The following is a 19,158-nucleotide window of genomic DNA, read 5'->3' as shown; positions in this document are numbered from 1 at the left end:
TTCATAAATAGTGAAAATAGGAAATGTCTCATTTAAGCTTGTCTTCCCATAATCTTTCAATACTGTCAGTATGTTTAATACAACTTATTCCCAAACCTGCCTTGTCTCGTAGCTGAAATGTTGGTTTACCACTTGATCGTTCTACATTATAATATAAAATGTGCATTGTTATTGGATGCCAAACAATTGTCTATAAATGTTGACTGATATGCTAGCAATAACTGTTGTGGCATTGCTTGCCGTTTTGTATTTTCCATGCATGACAAAATAAAGAATTTAATAAAAAGTGTGTCCAAAAGTATTGGCAATGTGATTTTTTTTTTTTTTTTACGAGCTGGAGTTCCTTGGGAAATGAATCCCAGTAGAAAACAATAAAAATCACAATGCCATGTATTATTCAGAAACTAGAGGTTACAGGTACAGCTGTAAAATTGCACCATTCTCTGATTCAGATCTTTTACACTTCAACCTATGGAGAGAGTGCACTAACTTGGACATCTCCAATGGACATAGTAATTATTTTAAGTCTTCATGTTCAATTCTCTGCTCTTCAGGAGGTAAGTGCCTTTATTTATTCAGTCCTAGCATTGCCTAACCTGACTACCAATCACACAGCCACACTTTCTAAAGATATAGCTCAACTTTTCCTTCTACGTCCGCATAAAACATTGCCTCTTACCAACAGCCTACTGTGTGAGATAAGGTAAGACTCTCACAAAGAATGGAGAAAAACTTGGAGTCTGGGAAACCTGCACAGCATAATATTGTTATAAACTCTTTACGGGAGATTGTGCTGGGCCAAAAGGGAATGGATTTGCATGTTCTGCAGTTAAGAAAACATAGGATTTTAGGTAGTTATGGAATTTGGGGGAAAAAAATGAATAAATGCATATATTTTGCTGTATTGTTCAAATGTGTTAAAGGGACACTCCACTGCCCAAAGACAAAAAAAAAAGAAAACATCTCTAAGTAGATAAAACCTCAGTAAAACATGCATGCATTTAATTATGCATAGTTTAATTGGGGGTATATCTACAAACAGCTTGCAATAGCTGCATATATCTTGTGTGCAGCCTTTGCCAGCCCTCCCCTTCTAACCCCTCCCAGTCTTGCTGTGATTGTCCAATCACAGACTTCTCAATACAACTCAATGAGAAGTCTTTGCAAGGCAGGTGAAACATATAGAAACATAGACTGTGACGGCAGATAAGAACCATTCGGCCCATCTAGTCTGCCCAAAATTCAAGGTGCTCTTGGCAATGGCTTCCTCCACAGAACTAAGCAAACCAGAAAGCAACAGGACCTGGGTGAATGATAGCGGGGGGTGGGGTGATAGAAACATTAAAGGGACTCTATCGGCACCCAGACCACTTCAGCTCATTGAAATGTTCTGGGTGCATAGTCCCAGGTTCCTTAACCCTACAAATGTAATTATTGCAGTTTTTAATAAACTGCAATAATTACCTTTTAGGGTTAACTCAACTTCTAGTGGCTGTCTACTAGACATATGTAGAGGACCTTAGGGGTCGTTAGGTGACTTACGGTTGCCTAACTGATGCTGAACGTCCTCACACTATGCACCGATGGTGTTAAACTCATGCACTGTCCTCTATCCCTGGGATCAAACAAGCAGGAGGATCTCCAAACAAGTCAGAAACCCAATATATTTTGAAGCTACACCAGCTCAGCTTTACATTATATTGGCAATAGGAGTGATATATTGAATTGTATTACTGTCTATGTGGATACAGTAACTAAAAAGAAAGACACAGATTGCAGAGCTGCTTTTAACAACATCTTTTTTACACATTATATTATTATTATTATTATTATTGCATTTTATATAGCGCCAACGGATTCCGTAGCGCTTTTTCAATGTAATATTGTCTTGGTTTATATATATCGCACTATATTGTATTTTATTGTATGTTAGTTTATAGGCAGTTTTTTTAATATGGTAGATTTGTGAATTTTCCAAAACCATTTTTATTGTGAATGCATGGTACACAAATATAACACGAGTGACATTATCATTTATGCTTTTAAGCTGTTATTCGGTAAGTTACATTCACTATTTTGCGATTTTCTCAACATGAACAAAACAGAAAAAACAAGCAAAACAAAACAAATAAGAGTTACCAAACCAAATAGGTCATTGTTAATAAGCAAGAGGTTGAGCTTAGACAGTTACCTTTAGATGTGGGTGTCCGGCAGTCTCAGCTATTGCCAGTTCTTCCGAGATAACACTTGCGTGGATCAGGGATTATGAGGTGTTGCTGCTCAGGGCAATGGAACGTACAGTATTTTGCAGTTTAACAGTTAAGAGCAAAATAAGGTACTTCAAAGAAGGTCTGCGGTTCCAGTGCTCTGCCACCAAAGCATGAATTCTAAGACCAAACTAAATTAAATTGAACAGAACATAGTAAACTAGTTGCCGGCTTGCTTTAGCCTCCTGCCCTCCAGCCCAATGGTAAGCCAGTGTTCGGGGATAGGTTGAGATAAGCCCATCAAGGAATTACTGCCAGGGGGTCTCGACCCGCCACCACCTCAGCCGAGAACCATGCCGTGTATGCCAAAGTGGTTTTCACCATTTGGTCTTGAAAGATTCATCTAGGGTGAGTATATATGATTTCCAGGACAAGATATTTTTTTTTGGCGAGGAGTTCTTTGTTAGTTAGTGTGTCCAACCAATCCATTTTAAATACAAAAGCAAGCTTGGTTAGAAATAACTCCATGGTGGGTGCTAGCGGCTGGTTCCAGACCTGCAGGATGGCTTTGCGTCCCATCTCTACCACGATGAGGAGGAATCGTTTGTTAGGCAGTGGGAGCCCTGGTAAGGGTCCCAAAAGCAAGAATTGTAGATTATGCTAGCTTTAGTGTACCTATAATCTTAATTTTATTAATGACAGGAGGCGAGTATTTGCTTAAGTCTCTCTTTACTAGAACTCCACAGCAGCACAGAAAAAACAACCAATCAGAAAAAAGTTAGGTACTATAAAACTCCCCTCCCCATGCATCATTTCCTCTTTCAAGCTGCGACAAAAACAGAATAAAAGGCAGAGAACATCATGGGGAAGAAACGAAGTCCTAGACACGAAATATAACGACGTCCACCATCCAAGAGTAATCGTCAAACTAGACAGTGTTGATGGACTGTAAGCTGAAACGAGAGAAAAACAGAATCGAACAGGTTGATTATCCAATGAAATGTACTCTGAATAAACATGTGTGCACCCATGTAGCAACCAAAATGACCTTAAATTCTAGATATCCCAGCCCTACTTATGAAAGAAAAGACATAAGAGCATGCAACAGGTAGCAGAGACCACAAGCAGAGTTGCATACGTACCTGATCAAACCAAACTATAAACATAGAACAAGGGAGGGATAAAAATGGGTGGGAAATACTCGCCTCCTGTCATTAATAAAATTAAGATTATAGGTACACTAAAGCTAGCATAATCTACAATTTTATAACATGACAGGAGGCTTCGTATTTGCTGTTTCAACGCTCAGATCACCAATCCAATGCTGGTTGTGTCGCTGGTACCTATTCCAGGAGATAGCGGAGTAATCCTAATTGTACTTACCAACTGCGAAAAACGACAGTAGACGGATCAATGAAGATGTCAGCCGATGAAGCCTCTCAAAACACAGAAAAAACACCATCTGCTGATAGATCCAACAAACTTGTTGTTGTCACCCGCTTCCTAGCGGTTGGGACCTGAGCTTGCAAACTGACCTATCAGCTATATTCCTGTAATTGTAAAAATAACGAAGGCCTTTTGCGGATGCAAGGCCGCGAGAAGAAATTGCCACCTTGTCTCAACTCTTGATCTGTAGGGTGGTTCCTTCGATCGTGTCAGGGTCATCCGGCGACGCGATCTTGCAGGTAGATCCCCAATCACAAGGAATGTGTCTAAGTCCACCACCAAGACGCAATATAACCGAGTATGATCCTTCGTTCACTCCTGGTCTACCTGGTGAGATGTCTCATCCGAGAATAAAACTGTAGTGTTGTCAATTAGCCGTATCCTAAGTGATTCCGACATTCCAAATGGACTGTGTAATCCTCGGACTCTGTAGAGAAAAGATTCCAAAAGGACGTCTAGTCATGATTCCGAACTGAACTCGTGTGGAGGAACAGTGGTCGACTAATTTCTGGAATAGAGAATCCCAGAAATATTCAAAGGGATGGAGAGTGCAAACCGGAGTGCAGATTTCCATCCAGGTATGTCCTCGCCTAAGAGTGAAAGGCGTCTGTGTAGGAGTCGGGGTACCCCAGGTACTCTCCCAAGGTCACGTAGGTCTCCTCGACGGTAGTTGAAGAGTAGGTTAGCGTGAATCAAAAAGCAGAATGGCTCCCGCGAGGGGTAAATAGCTAATAGACGGAGAACCCACCAACTCCGAATCCTGTTCGCCAGGTAAGCGTTCCGAGGAGATGGGGCCGTCCTGCCCCCTTCTCCCAAGATCGTATGATCAGGGAACTCAAGCCAACCGGGATGTCCGGTCTTACCATGTGAACCATGTGTGCGGTTACCTAGGGACCGGATAACTGGCCTTCCTTAATCTTGGTACCCGAGCAAGGCAGTGTCCTTTCGCTCCATGAAGGTTTCCGTCGCTCCTGTCATCTTGACATGGGAGAAACGGTCTGCGCGGTTGGTCCGCAATAGTCTGGATATCCAAAAACAGAAAGCAGGTTTCTGATTTATAAGGTGCAGAAAATACCAAAAACCTGCACTCTCGTAATACCTGAGGCCATCCGTTAGCCGTACTATCTCCAGTAGTGTGTGTACCTAAGTGATCCGGACCCAGTAGAGCCCTCACAGGAGATAGAATAGAGGGATCCAGACTAAATTTATATCTTGTATGACTAGGCAGTCCTCTATAACGAAATCAGTAGTACGGGCGTCAGATCTAATCGAATGCAGGAGGGACGCCCCGCTATGCAGTCACCGATGTCTTGCACAGGTACAAGCCTGTGTAGAGTGTCGAGTGTACGAGAGAGCCGCGTTCTCATCTAATGAGATCGACTAACGTGATAGCGTCCGGCCGATAGCCTGAGCGGCCTCGCCTGTTAACAACCAAAACAGTAGGGTTTACATCCGTGACCGGTTCCTTCTATGAGAACGTGTCCTCCGAACATGTACTCTGTATCCAGCCCAGTATTCGGCCGAGGTTGAGGGAGGGCTGTGCCCTCCAATAACGAATCAGTGTCCGTCCTGTATCTGAGAGGGTACGCTCTCTGTTCCTGAAAATAAAGTATTCTTGAATCGGGATGATGGAGGGCCGCACCCTCCTGTGGTCCAAACTAGAGTCCCTAGAGAATCAGGGTGACCAATTGCAGGGTACACCCAATACCAATATCAGTATAAGGCTGATGGCAATCCACGGAAGAAAACAACAATGGAAAAGAAAAAACTACCAACTGTCCGCCCGGATCCCGTGCGCGCGCGCGGGGTCCAGGACGACCGTTGGTAGCCGGAGGAAAGCTGGAGACGTTCTCCGCAATCCACAAGCACCCGGGAGGTCGGGGGAGGTCAAGTCAGGCCTCTCGACGACCCGAGCGAAAGGAAAAAGAAGTTACGAAAACAAAAAATTAACGCAGATAAGAGAAAAATACATAAATTCTTGAGCACCGATCCTTGCCCGTGCGAAGTCTTCCTTGGAGATGTATGACCGGGTACCTTATAAAAAACCCTGCCCTTCAGGCATGAGGTTTAGGGCCTTCACCCTAACCACCGTATTCAGATGGCCGTATACTGGTTTCCTCTTGGATAGGTTGGCAAAGATGCCAGTCTGGACACCTGCCTATTTCCATGTCACTGGTGGGCACCGGCATTTCCCCAGTGATATTCCCCCAGGTCTGCGGCCTAGCAGGGGTACGGCACCCAGACATAACAGGCCGTCTTAATAGGTACCGACATTCTTAATAGGCACATACTTATGGGCACAGACATAGCAGGTCGTACTTATGGGCACAGACATAGCAGGCCGATCTTATGGGCACAGACACAGCAGGCCGATCTTATGGGCACAGACATAGCAGGCCGTTCTTATGGACACAGACATTGCAGGCCAATCTTATGGGCACAGACATAGCAGGCCAATCTTATGGGCACAGACATAGCAGGCCAATCTTATGGGCACAGACATAGCAGGCCAATCTTATGGGCACAGATATAGCAGGCCAATCTTATGGGCACAGACATAGCAGGCCAATCTTATGGGCACAGACATAGCAGGCCAATCTTATGGGCACAGACATAGCAGGCCGATCTTATGGGCACAGACCTAGCAGGTCGATCCTATGGTCACCGACATAGCGGGCCGTTCTTATGGCACAGACATAGCAGGCCGTTCTTATAGGCGCAGACATAGCAGGCCGGTCTTATGAGCACAGACATAGCAGGCCGGTCTTATGGGCACAGACATAGCAGGCCATTCTTATGGGCACAGACATAGCAGGCCGTTCTTATGGGCACAGACATAGCAGGCCGTTCTTATGGGCACAGTCATAGCAGGCCAGTCTTATGGGCACAGACATAGCAGGCCATTCTTATGGGCACCGACATAGCAGGCCGTTCTTATGGGCACAGACATAGCAGGCCAAGCCTGAATTGTGTATTATTGTTATATTATGATAACCTGTTATTCATGTAGAGCTCTCCGATTCCGTAGCGCGTTACAATGGGTATGGAGTGAGCAATGGGGACCTCCGAGTTTCAGCAGAGGTCCCTAAAAAAAAACAGATCCTCAGAGCATCCTGTGACATAGGACCTCTAGAGGCCAACCCATAGGCAGCGTAACGCCGTATGAATAACCTGAACCGGGACTCGCAGTCCCTCAATGCCCAGCAGGCAAATAGTGGTATTCCATCCGTATGGGGTATAAGCGGAAGTTGTTCCAGTGACTACCATGTCCATGAATGTAAGATGCACTGAGCAATACTCTCCGTAAACTGCGAATTGGTATGCCCATGTTCACACAGATCTGTGGAAATTTCTTATCATATTATAGATTACCCTCATCATACCACCTGAAGGGTATTGAAACCATGGGCACGTCCAGGAGTAGGGCTAACGATAGCCAACTCAATGAATTCCCCCGGGAAACTGGCAAAAAATTATGGTATCAGCGTAGACTGGTCTCCCTTACCAGTTTGAGTCAGAGCCAGGTCTGTAAGCGAGAAAAATATGCCAGGGACAGAGAAATCATACCAGAGTAGTCTCACAGAGACTTCCAGCTGGGCAGAAAAAATATATACTGAGACGGAGATGAATCCTAGAGCTAACTGGCACTGTAAACACCCTGTACAGAGTCTGTGTAACTGAGTTCATATATATCTGCAACTCACAATAACCTGTGACGTATCCCATCAGGCACTCACAGAAACCTGTAGATATACACTGACAGTAAAACTCACAGCGATCCGTGACATACACCGTCAGCAAAACTCACATCGATCTGCGATGTACACAATCAACAGAAACACTCAGCAATCCGCGCTATACACCGACAACAAACCCACAGTAAACCGTGATACACACTGTCGGTAAAACTCACCGAATCTGTGATATACACTGTCCGCAGAGCAAACTAACATGTGATATCCACTGTCAGTAAAACTAATGTGTGATCTACACTGTCAGTAAACCAATATGTGATATACACTGTCAGTAAACTAACATGTGATATACGCTGTCAGTAAACTAATATGTGATATACGACGTCGGTAAAACTAATATGTGATATACATAGACAGCAAAGCAAAGCTAAAATGTGAGCTCCACTGTCAGAAAAACTAAATGTGATATACACTGTCAGTGAGACTAATGTGATATACACTGTCGGAAAGACTAATGTGATATACACCGTCAGAAAAACTAAAATGTGATATACACTATCAGAAAACTAAAATGTGATATACCCTGTCAGTAAAACTAATGTGTGACGTACACTGTCAGTAAAAACTAATGTGACATACACTGACAGCAAAACTAATATGTGAAAAACACTGGCAGAGAAACTATGTGCTATATGCTGTCAGTAAAAACTAATATGTGGTTGTCAGAGAAAAACCAGAGCAAGACAGAATATCCAATAAAAACTCACAATATACAATATATCTGAAGAAGTGAAAAATGCCCTAAGACACACAGTAATCTGTGAGATATATGCTGCAAATACCTAGTACATGGGAGGAAGGCATGGGATGCAGCACAGAGCCCTCCGTTCCACACAAAACGGAAGGCAATCCGCCGGGGAAAAAGCAGGGCAGCGGTAGCCGCGATCCGACCACCGTGGGCGGAGGAGAGGCCGCGGGTAGGTGCACACTCCTCCACCCGGTCGGCCGCCTGCGGCTCTGTGAAGAAGTTGAGCGCGGCGGTCGGCCATGTGGTGGACGGGGCGGCCACGTGTGTGAGTGGAACGGCCGGCGGGTACTCGCGTCCGACCGCGAGCACCTCGGTCGCCGGAATGGAACTAGGGGAACGGGGAAATCAGGAGGCAGCCAGAGGCTAGTCTCCTGAAACCCCTATACCGCGCAGGCAGCCCGCGGAAAATGGCGGGCAAAGAGAGTGGGCAGTGAGGGGAGGGAGGGAAGACATGCAAAACAGGGAAGACCCCCAAGAACTCCCCTAAAACTACCACATGGAAGGGAAGAAATCCCTAAGACGACAGGGGAAGCAAAGGCAAGGGAAGAAGAAATATATGTAAGCAGACAATGACACAAAAAATAACATAATATATAGAAGTACAGAACACATGGTACTAAATAAAGGTACAGATAACAAATAAGTAAATATACTAAGAAATCTAATATAAATCCTAATAAATCATAATACAACCCAAAGCCACCCACATAAGCAGGAGGCAGTGGTACTCTGACCTGTACTGATGCGGAGCAGCAAAGAAAGAGGAAATGATGCATGGGGAGGGGAGTTTTATAGTACCTAACTTTTTTCTGATTGGTTGTTTTTTCTGTGCTGCTGTGGAGTTCTAGTAAAGAGAGACTTAAGCAAATACGAAGCCTCCTGTCATGTTATAAAATTCAGGGGTAAGCAGTAAGCTAGGCATGCCCCCTCTATCTAAGTAACCGTTTAGCTCGGTCCAGAAAGATTGAATTAGAGCGCACTCCCACAGACAGTGATACAGATCAGCCTTAGATTTGTGAATTTGATAGATCTTATTAAAGTGATAATAGTCTGAACGTTGCGCTTTCTTCACCTTTGTTAAATTATTTTATATTGTTTCGAGGAAAGACTTTCCAATCTGTTAAGCAGCAACAACCAGTCATTTCTTGATTATCTACAATACTTTTAGGTTTTGCAATATTACTTGTATTTCTCCTTTCCATCCCCTCCCCTCCCTTTTTAAAATTGTATTTATTTTATGTTTTTTTAAATTTGTTTTATTTTACGATGTGTCCTCCGCTGCCTCCACTCCATCTATATAGGTTTTTGATCATCAAATGGTTCAATCACAACTGCAAAAATATAAACCCTTAAAGTGGATCTCTTACTTCCTTAATTTTAAAACAACCCTCTAGCTACCTGAGCGTAATGGTTGTTTGTTTGTTTTTTCTCCAGTAAAAGCTGAAATAGTACTTACTGGGGGAAGGAACAAGGAACGTTCACTTCTCTGGTAATAAAAATTCCGCTTTAGTTATTTATCTCTGTTTGTGTTGATAGATAACGATTACGTGTAATGTGGATTATGCCCAAAATTGCAAAACATCCTTGTTAGCCAGGACAGTTCCCACCAAAATCCATTAAAATGGATGTGCGTCGAGCTGCCAAATCAGCTCCAGTTATTACGGCTTATTGACGATAGTTAATAATTTATATTGAACACCCTGTCCTCTCAGTGATTATGGAGCTGTTAACTATGATTTAAGTGGCTCAATTATTGATGCCACTTTTCACCAATCTTAGTAGATTGGGATGTGTGTCCCATTGCTGCCCAAAGATGAAAGGAAACGTAATCCAAGCCCTAGATCTAAAAAAAAACCTGTGTTCTATATATGACTCATTATTATGATTCTCCACAACATCTCAATGACATAATTTCCAGAACTTCTCAATGTCATCATTTTCCAATAACCCGTAGTCCAGCATTTTGTATATGTATATATATATATATTTATTAAAAACAAAGAAAAAAAGTTACCTGCGCTCTTTCCCCATCCCTATGTATTTTTAAACAAATGGAGATTTTTAGTTACCTCCAATGGCCATGAGAGGGTATGCCCACCTGCCACGTCAAGGCAGACCTCTTGGGTGGGTCCCAACTCTAACCATTCACCTTGCTTCCTTGAGTTTCAGGCAAAAATATCTCTAATGAGACAGAAAGGGGTATTTTTTTATATACATCCCTACATGCTTATTAACCCTTAATAGGGAACACATGGGATGGGCAGCAGCATTTCAACCTAGCTGTGTGATACGAAAGTTAATACAAATACCAAGAAACAAGTCCTGCGCTCAAACTCCCATTACTCCTGGGCAGCAGCAACGACCATAGTACACATCAGCCAAAATACATATAGTAAAAACCAAAGGAAAAAAAGTTACTCTTTCCACATCCCAATGTATTTTTAAACAAATTAAGGTTAATGGCCATGAGAGGGTATGCCCATCTGCCACATCAAGCTAGGTTACAATGCTGCCGCCCATCCCATGTGTTCCCTATTAAGGGTTAATAAGCATGCAGGGATGTATATAAAAAAATACCCCTTTCTGTCTCATTAGAGATATATTTGCCAGAAGCTCAAGGAAGCAAGTTGAATGGTTAGAGGTAGGACCCACCTAAGAGGTCTGCCTTGACGTGGCTGGTGGGCATACCCTCTCATGGCCATTGGAGGTAACTAAAAACATCCATTTGTTTAAAAATACATAGGGATGTGGAAAGAACGCAGGTAACTTTTTTTTTTCTTTTTTCTTTGTTTTTTTTTACTATATGTATTTTGGCTGATATGTACTATGGTCGTTGCTGCCACCCAGGAGTGAAGGGAGTTTGAGCGCAGGACTTGTTTCTTTGTATATGTATATTATATATATATAAGTTGAGAGCGATGAAGACCTATTCTTATTCTGTATCTATTGTACTAATCTGTGAGGTGTGTTCCTATATGTATGTCGCCGTGGCCCTAATCTAAGATCTCTGCTGATGACATGTCTCTATTCATAAAGAAATCTTGTTGTTTGTGGGTGATTCCATTTGTAAAAATAGTGAGGGGGGTTTCCCATCTTAAATCTGAGTATGCGTCTCAGTGGTTACCGAGCAACAAACAAAAAGAAGGAACAGTCATAATTGATAAACAATAGTTCAGTTCCATTAATGTTTCCTTTGCTCTTTCTATCCAGATGTCTGGGGTTTACCTGTAAAGTCTTATTCAATAAATCAAATTCCACAGGTAAATCTCAGATTAACCCCTTAAGGACCAAACTTCTGGAATAAAAGGGAATCATGACATGTCACACATGTCATGTGTCCTTAAGGGGTTAAACAATTCGTTCAGGCATGGGTTAAAAGGCATTTGATTTGTCTGAACCAGTTTAGAAGACATTTTTTGCACAAGTGCATTTATATTATACTATAACTTAAAGGACACTATAGGCACCCAGACCACTTAATCTCAGACCACTTCATGTCCCCTTAAACATGCAATGTAAAATATTGTGTTTTCATAAAAACTGCAATGTTTATATTGTAGGGTTAAGACTGCTTTTAGTGGCGTTTCCATGAGGACATCCAGTGTGTTCAAATCGATTCAATGCTTTCCATGGGGAATGCCTAATGAGCGTGTGGTGCCCACTGTACACACGCATTAGCTTCTGCCTCGGCACTGACATTGGCGATCCTGCAGGAACTGGAGCTGCATCGCTTCAAAACTCTAAAGGTGCTCTGTCTTTCACAGCCACTTTGACTGCTGACATGCCCCGAAGAATTGGGATGCGTATCAGGACATCACCAGGAGCCCCAATTGGTGCTCTGTTTGACTTGGTTAGCTAAAAACAGCCATGAACTTGAATGCCTTTTGAAGAACGTTGGGGCAGGAGAGTAGCCAGAAGGCCTCTGAGAAAACGCGGAAGTTCATGCTCATTAACGGTCTCAGCATTGCCTCTGATTTTGAGGTTATTGCGCCTCTGTGCATCATTCGAGGTATCAATTTGCCTGGCTTTGTGGATGCCTGGAGTTGTTGTATCAGCTCCTTCTTAGCTCTCTGCTGTTGAGCTATAGAGGAGACAATGTCCTCAGTTGCCTGTACTGGCAGTGATGACAGACAGTAAAGTCATCTCATATGATATCTAAGTCAGCGTTAAAAAGGGCACGGATGGGGGCGGGGCCGGGCGGCCATGCTAGCAGGCTGCTAGACAACATGGCTCCTGAGGAATCCAACTAAAGATGGGCACATACCCACTCTACTCGGCATGGATGACCCTGGAAATGCATGGTACGGGGTCCTGGAGTGTCCCGGTGCAGCTGGAGCACCGAATTTCAGGTGACTCTGGGTCCTGGTGAGATGCTCCAGGGCTTGGGGTCCGAGGCCTACCAGAGAGGGGAGTGGGGCGGACGGCCGCTGCCTCACTCTCCGACCCGGCTACTGAACAGCACAGTTGTGGCCCCCCCGGCACCGTTCATCCCCCCCCTCTGGACCGGCGGGGGTTATCCCGGTCCCCACCGGGCACATAAACATCTGCAGTGCCCCTGGGTGACTCAACTACCGGCGGCCACGCGGCCCCAACAAAATGTCCGACAGCGACGCATCTAACTCACAGGCTGAGCCTCATGCGCTGAGCCTCACAACACACAGCCAGAGCCATGACCATCTCTGGAGTAACTCTGCAACGGCAGCAGGCTTGGTGCCTACCCCAACTGTGCACACCCCACCGGAGCTCCCTATACCTAATTCCACAGACTAACACTGAGTGAGTACCCGGAAAGAACACACACCTGGACACTGTAGCCTGTTAAGCACCACACCCGCACTCACTTGCCGACCGGGTAGTGGGAACACGGCGATGTACGGACACTTTGCCCTGCAGCGGGTGCCTGGGACTCAAAGGACTCTGGGGTGCCCTACTGGAGCCATTCCTGAAGCACGAAGCCTACAGCTGCTGCAGAGCCTCATGAAGGAAGGCAACTAAGGCGCACACCGCAGGACACATCACCGACAGCCTTAACAGAAGACACCCTGGCTGTAGTAACCACTAACCGGACTTACCTGCTGCCAACAGTTGAGGTTACAGCACATGTTGGTTTCAATACCCTGCTTATCGCTGTCAATAACCCAGTAAGCTATAGTCTGCCTGGTGGTACATTACCCAAGCGAGTACCTTCGCTAGACTATTCTTCTATAAAAGCGCCCGTATACACATCAGTAATCTACGTACTTAAATAATTGCGCATTTAGTCTCTGGTCCCAAGCAGAACCCTAGTGTAATCCCATAGAATGAGCGACGATAGTACTTAAATATTAGCAACATGATTCAAAGAGCTCAAGTATACTAATATCTATTTGACATTAACATGATGCTAGCAAATGCATGCTTATTGTCTACCTTCTCATGATATATTTTATATGTCAGCACTGCTTAGTAACTTAAGAGCATAGTAACTAACTTTATCTCACTGCAATTTCATGCAAGCTTACCGTCCACGCATAATGCAATAGTTTATGCATAGTTCTAGCCTAAATTAACCATGTAGCCACTGTCACGAGCGACTGTTTTCCCTTGTTATTATTACAAAATGTGCCTGTTCATTCTGTGCCCCGCATGTTGAGCGTGGGAAAAGTTGGAGGACTGCTTTTGGGGCACCTCTTACCTGCCTGTGATGTATATATATATGACAACAAAAATAAAGAATTAAAAAAAAAAAAAAAAAAGGCACGGATGTTATTCATTAGGGCCTTGATGTCCCCTATAGTAGCTGGAGCTGTCATGTCATCCTCCAGTTTTGAAATGATCAGACCCTCTGTATGAGTGATATCATCAGAAGCGTCGAGGATTTCTTCCTTGGAGGAGGAATACTGGGAGTCTGGCAGCGCCACCATTTGAGGCCTTGGCCGCGGTTGCAGGAGGTTACTGATGCTGCGATAACCTTCCCCCAAGAGGGTTTTAAGTTTTTTAGCCTTTTTCCCCATGTTGCTCCAAAGCACCAGACGTGAGCTCAGGCAGAATTGGTGTAAGTAGATAATCTGGATAAGGTTTGTTCAGTATCAACAGCAGAAGCTCAGTCGACATACATCTGCTCTCCTCGGTGTCCAAGCCAAGCCCAGCATTGCAGTTTCTTAAGCATGAAAATAGTATTTTTTTCTGGCATAAGTTTTATAGCAAGCGGGGTCCAGGCATAAGCCCTTCTTTTAAACTTACAGGACATGAACTGCTTAATAACTTAAAGCAACTCTGTGACTTTAGTTACTGTTGACACCCTAGTCTTTCTATGGCTTCCCCAACCTACAATGGTATTTAGTGACCCAGCATCAGTGTTCTGTACCTCTACTTATGTTGAGCCAATATTTATTCATAATGATGCCAACTTTGTTTTTCCAATGGCGATCACCCAAAATCTCTGCCTCTGTTTTTCATTGGACCTGTGCACCAAATCACATATTAACAGCACTGTGTTGGCTCTCAGGATCCTGTGAGAGTCAACACAGAGAACTGATGTTATGACGCTCGAGGAAGTGACACGACAGTGGAGGGAGGTGTGTACCAAGTAGCCAGCCAATAAAAAAAAAAGTAGCAAAAGCCATGGAGCTTGACGAACATCACCCCTTTGTTAACCGTCAAGTTATATTTTTTTAAATAATCATAGCTTTGAAAAAAAAAAAAAAACACGGGCTTGCCAAATGGGACATCACAAACCAACTAAATAAAATAACATAGTCTTTTCAAAAGTAGACTACAGGCACCAATAAATTTCATGTTTGTTTGTTTTTTTGACAATCATTATTTAAGGTGTTTCATTTTGTGTACAGCAAGAAAGGCATTCTGCCCGTAACAAGGAAAAGTTTTAACAGCGTAATATGTAGATAATCATGTTAACAGTGCTATGGTAATGGCCCACTCTCTAGTGCGGGTATGAATCACACCATGAGCATGTCAAAGACCTAGTTCCCATCATAGTATTTCAAGACCGTGTCTAGGCCTTTCTTCCTGCTCATCGGATGTGTAAGTAAAAAGGGACGTATCCGTAGTTTTATGAAATGTTATTCATAGATGGTAGTGAGAAGTGAAGAAAGGACATTGAGAAAGAAGTGTACAGTGGTGAGCAGGAAGAAAATTGAAAAAAGGGGGGGGAAGGGGGGGTGGGTTGGAGAGAATTACATAATGAGGGTAAGGGAGAGAGGGGCGTCAGCAGGTGGATGGGCCCACGAATGGCTCCCCCAACAACTCCCAGCAGGGGCCCGTCTGTGGGTCGAGTCGAGGTCCATTTCTTGGGTTTTCACCTGAATATGCTCTATATTTTAAATTGTTATAGTTTTCACACAAAAACTAAAGTGTTTCGAAAAATGCTGCACAAGAAGACTTCCTCCTTAGTCACGTCCCTAATGCCAGAAAGACTTGCTTATCAATGTATATACAGAGCTCAGCCCCTAAAAGCACCTTATGAGCTGCTTTTAATATAAAGCCTGTCTGCATAAACTGTTAGCGATATCCTCACTATATGTAAGTGTTCTCTCCTTCTGGTAGTATGGTAGCAAAGCAACTGTTACCCTCTCCAGCCACAAGTCGTACGAGACCTGACTGCATTACACCAACTGCAGGAGAATATGTATTTTGTAAGATAAAGAAACTTGTGACATGGAGCGCAAGAGATGTAATGTTACGTGAATCATGTACCTTCACTAGGGGATGATGTGGATACTCTTAAAAAAAACTCATTAATAGTTACATAAAACGAAACATTCTTGGCAGGCCATCTCCAAGCATTAACCCAACACAATATTTTGTGTAATAAAACAAACATGAACAATTAAGAGCTCACCCTGTCACTGTGACGAGTTGAGCTGCTATTAAACTGATAAGTGAGTATGAAGCTCTAAATAAAGCTTTGACTCATATCAGAACCCAAGAGAGGGCAGGACATGCGTAAAAAGATCTTATCGTGTCATGTCAATCCTGACATTACCATAATGCAATAACTTCTTAGTTTCTTTCAGGAATTCTTAGGTCCCACAGCTGTGGGAAAACGATTGCTGATCTTGTGTTCCACTCCAGATTGCCTGAGGACTTTCTGCTCAGAGAGTCTATTTAGAGAAATGAATAACTCTAAAATTATATTTTTCTTCAGCTGAAATAGTTCATCGTGGACAGTTTAGAATACCCATTAATTATTAACAAGAAAGTCATATTAACATGAGTAACTATATCTAGAGTTCACAATTTATACTCGCTCCACCTAGCCATTGGCACGTGAAAATGTAGCCCTGGCAAGTAAACGTCTACTCCAGGTTAGTATACCATGGACTCTCCAGACTTGCAGTGGCAAGTATCTTTTAAGGACTGGCTAAAAGTATAGAGCTTGAAATTTTAAGCCCATACATATAAATGTATGTATATATTCTCCCTGAGTTTAGTTATTGTAACGGACCATTTTGCACACAAGAGATTAAAAACCGTTTCGGCGATATTCCCCTTTCAGATGCACAGGCAGCTACTGCAATCACCAAGCTCCCGAACTGCAAACACATGAATTCTCCAACTCCCGAACTGGAACCATACGGATCCTCCAACTCACGAACAGGAAAGACATGAATGTTGTTAAACAGCCGAACAGGAAAAACCATAACCAAACGCTTACACTCCTGGCAGTCACACTGTAACAGCATACAATCCAATTCCCCCCAAGAATGAGACGACACTTCGTTTGAGAATCAAGCAGAACTGATTTACTGGGGCTACCTGCCTGGCTTTTATGCAGGTCTTCCACCTGGTGGACACTCCCCTAGGGGACCAGATTGGAAACTGTGATACATAGTGGACATTGACCAATCACAAGCTTACACATTTAAATACTCCCACAATGCATTATAATCCCTCTTCTCTATCCTGGAGATAATTGGGAAGTAATCCAATTATCTCCAAGGACAGAGGCAAAACTCCATTAGCCACATGTTAGTAAAAAGACCTAAAATTACACAGTGTTACAATTACTACATAAAACATATACATTCAACATATCCCCAGATAGCTTAGATCTGAGCGCACATTATTACCAAATGGCGCTCAGATCACATACATACAGTTCAATCGCCATGGAGACAAAGTGTTTCACATAGTCTTTCGTTATACAAATGGGTTCCATGGCATAGCTATCTGGGGTAACACTGCTCACATAGGGAAAGTACCGAACGGACAGTGTTCGTATGAATTGCAGGAGAAGGTAGGTCGGCGGCTCAGTGGTGTTCGTGCAAATAATTGTCCGTTTTTAGTTCCATGAATTTGGGACTAAACACTGCTGGCCGCGCAGAATGTTGCCACCCTGTGTTAGTTATGCGCAACCGCAACCACCCGGTAGCAATCACTTAAGCTGCGGTTAACCGCAGCTACTGGGTGGTCAATTGACGGCACACGCCGCTTCTGGGAGGCCAATTCAAGACATCTGAAAGTCCCTGGTGGTCGGCCGTTCGTTAGTTTGTTCGGTAGATTGAATCTACCGAATGCCCCGGGCAGAAAGGCACAAATAAGCCTTTCTGCGGGGAAAATAGTTACATAGTTACATAGCTGAAAAGAGACTTGCGTCCATCAAGTTAAGCCTTCCTCGCATTTATTTTTTGCTGTTGGTCCAAAAGAAGGCAAAAAACCCAGTTTGAAGCACAATTTTGCAACAAGCTAGGAAAAAAAAAATCCTTCTTGACCCCAGAATGGCAGTCAGATTTATCATTAGATCAAGCAGTTATTACCCTACATTGAAAGATTATATCTTTTGAATATTCTGTTTTTGCAATTATGCATCTAGTAGCTGTTTGAACACCTGTATGGACTCTGATAAAACCACTTCTTCAGGCAGAGAATTCCACATCCTTATTTTTCTTAAAGGAAAAAAACCTTTCCTTTGCCTTAGACGAAATCTTCTTTCATCCAGTCTAAACGCATGACCACGTGTCCTATGTAAAGTTCGATTTGTGAATAGATTTCCACACAATGGTTTGTATTGGCCCCGAATATATTTGTATACTGTTATCATATCCCCTCTCAGGCGACGTTTTTCTAAAGTAAATAGGTTTAAATTTGTTACCCTTTCTTCATAGCTGATATTTTCCATTCCTTTTATTAATTTTGTAGCCCGCCTCTGCACTTTTTCTAGTGCCATAGTATCCTTCTTTAGAACAGGTGCCCAAGATTTCACAGCATATTTAATATGTGGTCTTACTAGTGATTTATAAAGAGGCAAAATGATATTCTCGTCCCGAGAATGAATGCCCTTTTTCATGCATGACAATACCTTACTGGCCTTGGCCACTGCTGATTGACATTGCACATTGTTGCATAGTTTGTTGTCTATAACAATTCCCAAGTCCTTTTCGTGTTGTTGTTATCTCTAATTCGCTTCCATTAAGGGTATACGTTGCTTGTGTATTCTTTACGCCGAAGTGCATAACTTTGCATTTTTCAACATTACATTTCATCTGCCATTTGAGTGCCCAGTCCCCCAGTCTATCTAAATCCCTCTGCAGCAAAGTAATATCTTGCTCACATTGTATTATTTTACAGAGTTTTGTGTAATCTGCAAACACTGAAACATGACTTTCTATACTTTTTTCAAGATCATTTATAAACATGTTAAATAGAAGGGGTCCCAGAACAGACCCCTGAGGGACACCACTTGCCACCTCTGTCCAGTTTGAAAATTTACCATTAATGACAAATCTTTGTACTGTTTTTAAGCCAATGTTCTACCCAAGAACGAGCATTTTCATCTAGACCGATTTCCTTGAGTTTGAACACTTATCTATTGTGTGGAACTGTATCAAATGCCTTGGCAAAATCAAAATAGATCACATCCACTGCAACACCCTGATCTATACTTCTACTTACTTCATTCATTGTTATAAACGTTGCTCCTTGCACGTAGTAGTCATACACAGAAGAGGAACACTGAAATAATGTTTCTAGTTCTCTCTTTCATTTCCAATGTTTGCATTGT

The sequence above is a fragment of the Pelobates fuscus genome, chromosome 2 (assembly GCF_036172605.1).
Source record: "Pelobates fuscus isolate aPelFus1 chromosome 2, aPelFus1.pri, whole genome shotgun sequence".
NCBI classification, from domain to species: Eukaryota; Metazoa; Chordata; class Amphibia; order Anura; family Pelobatidae; genus Pelobates; species Pelobates fuscus.
Note: the sequence above shows the minus strand (reverse complement) of the source record.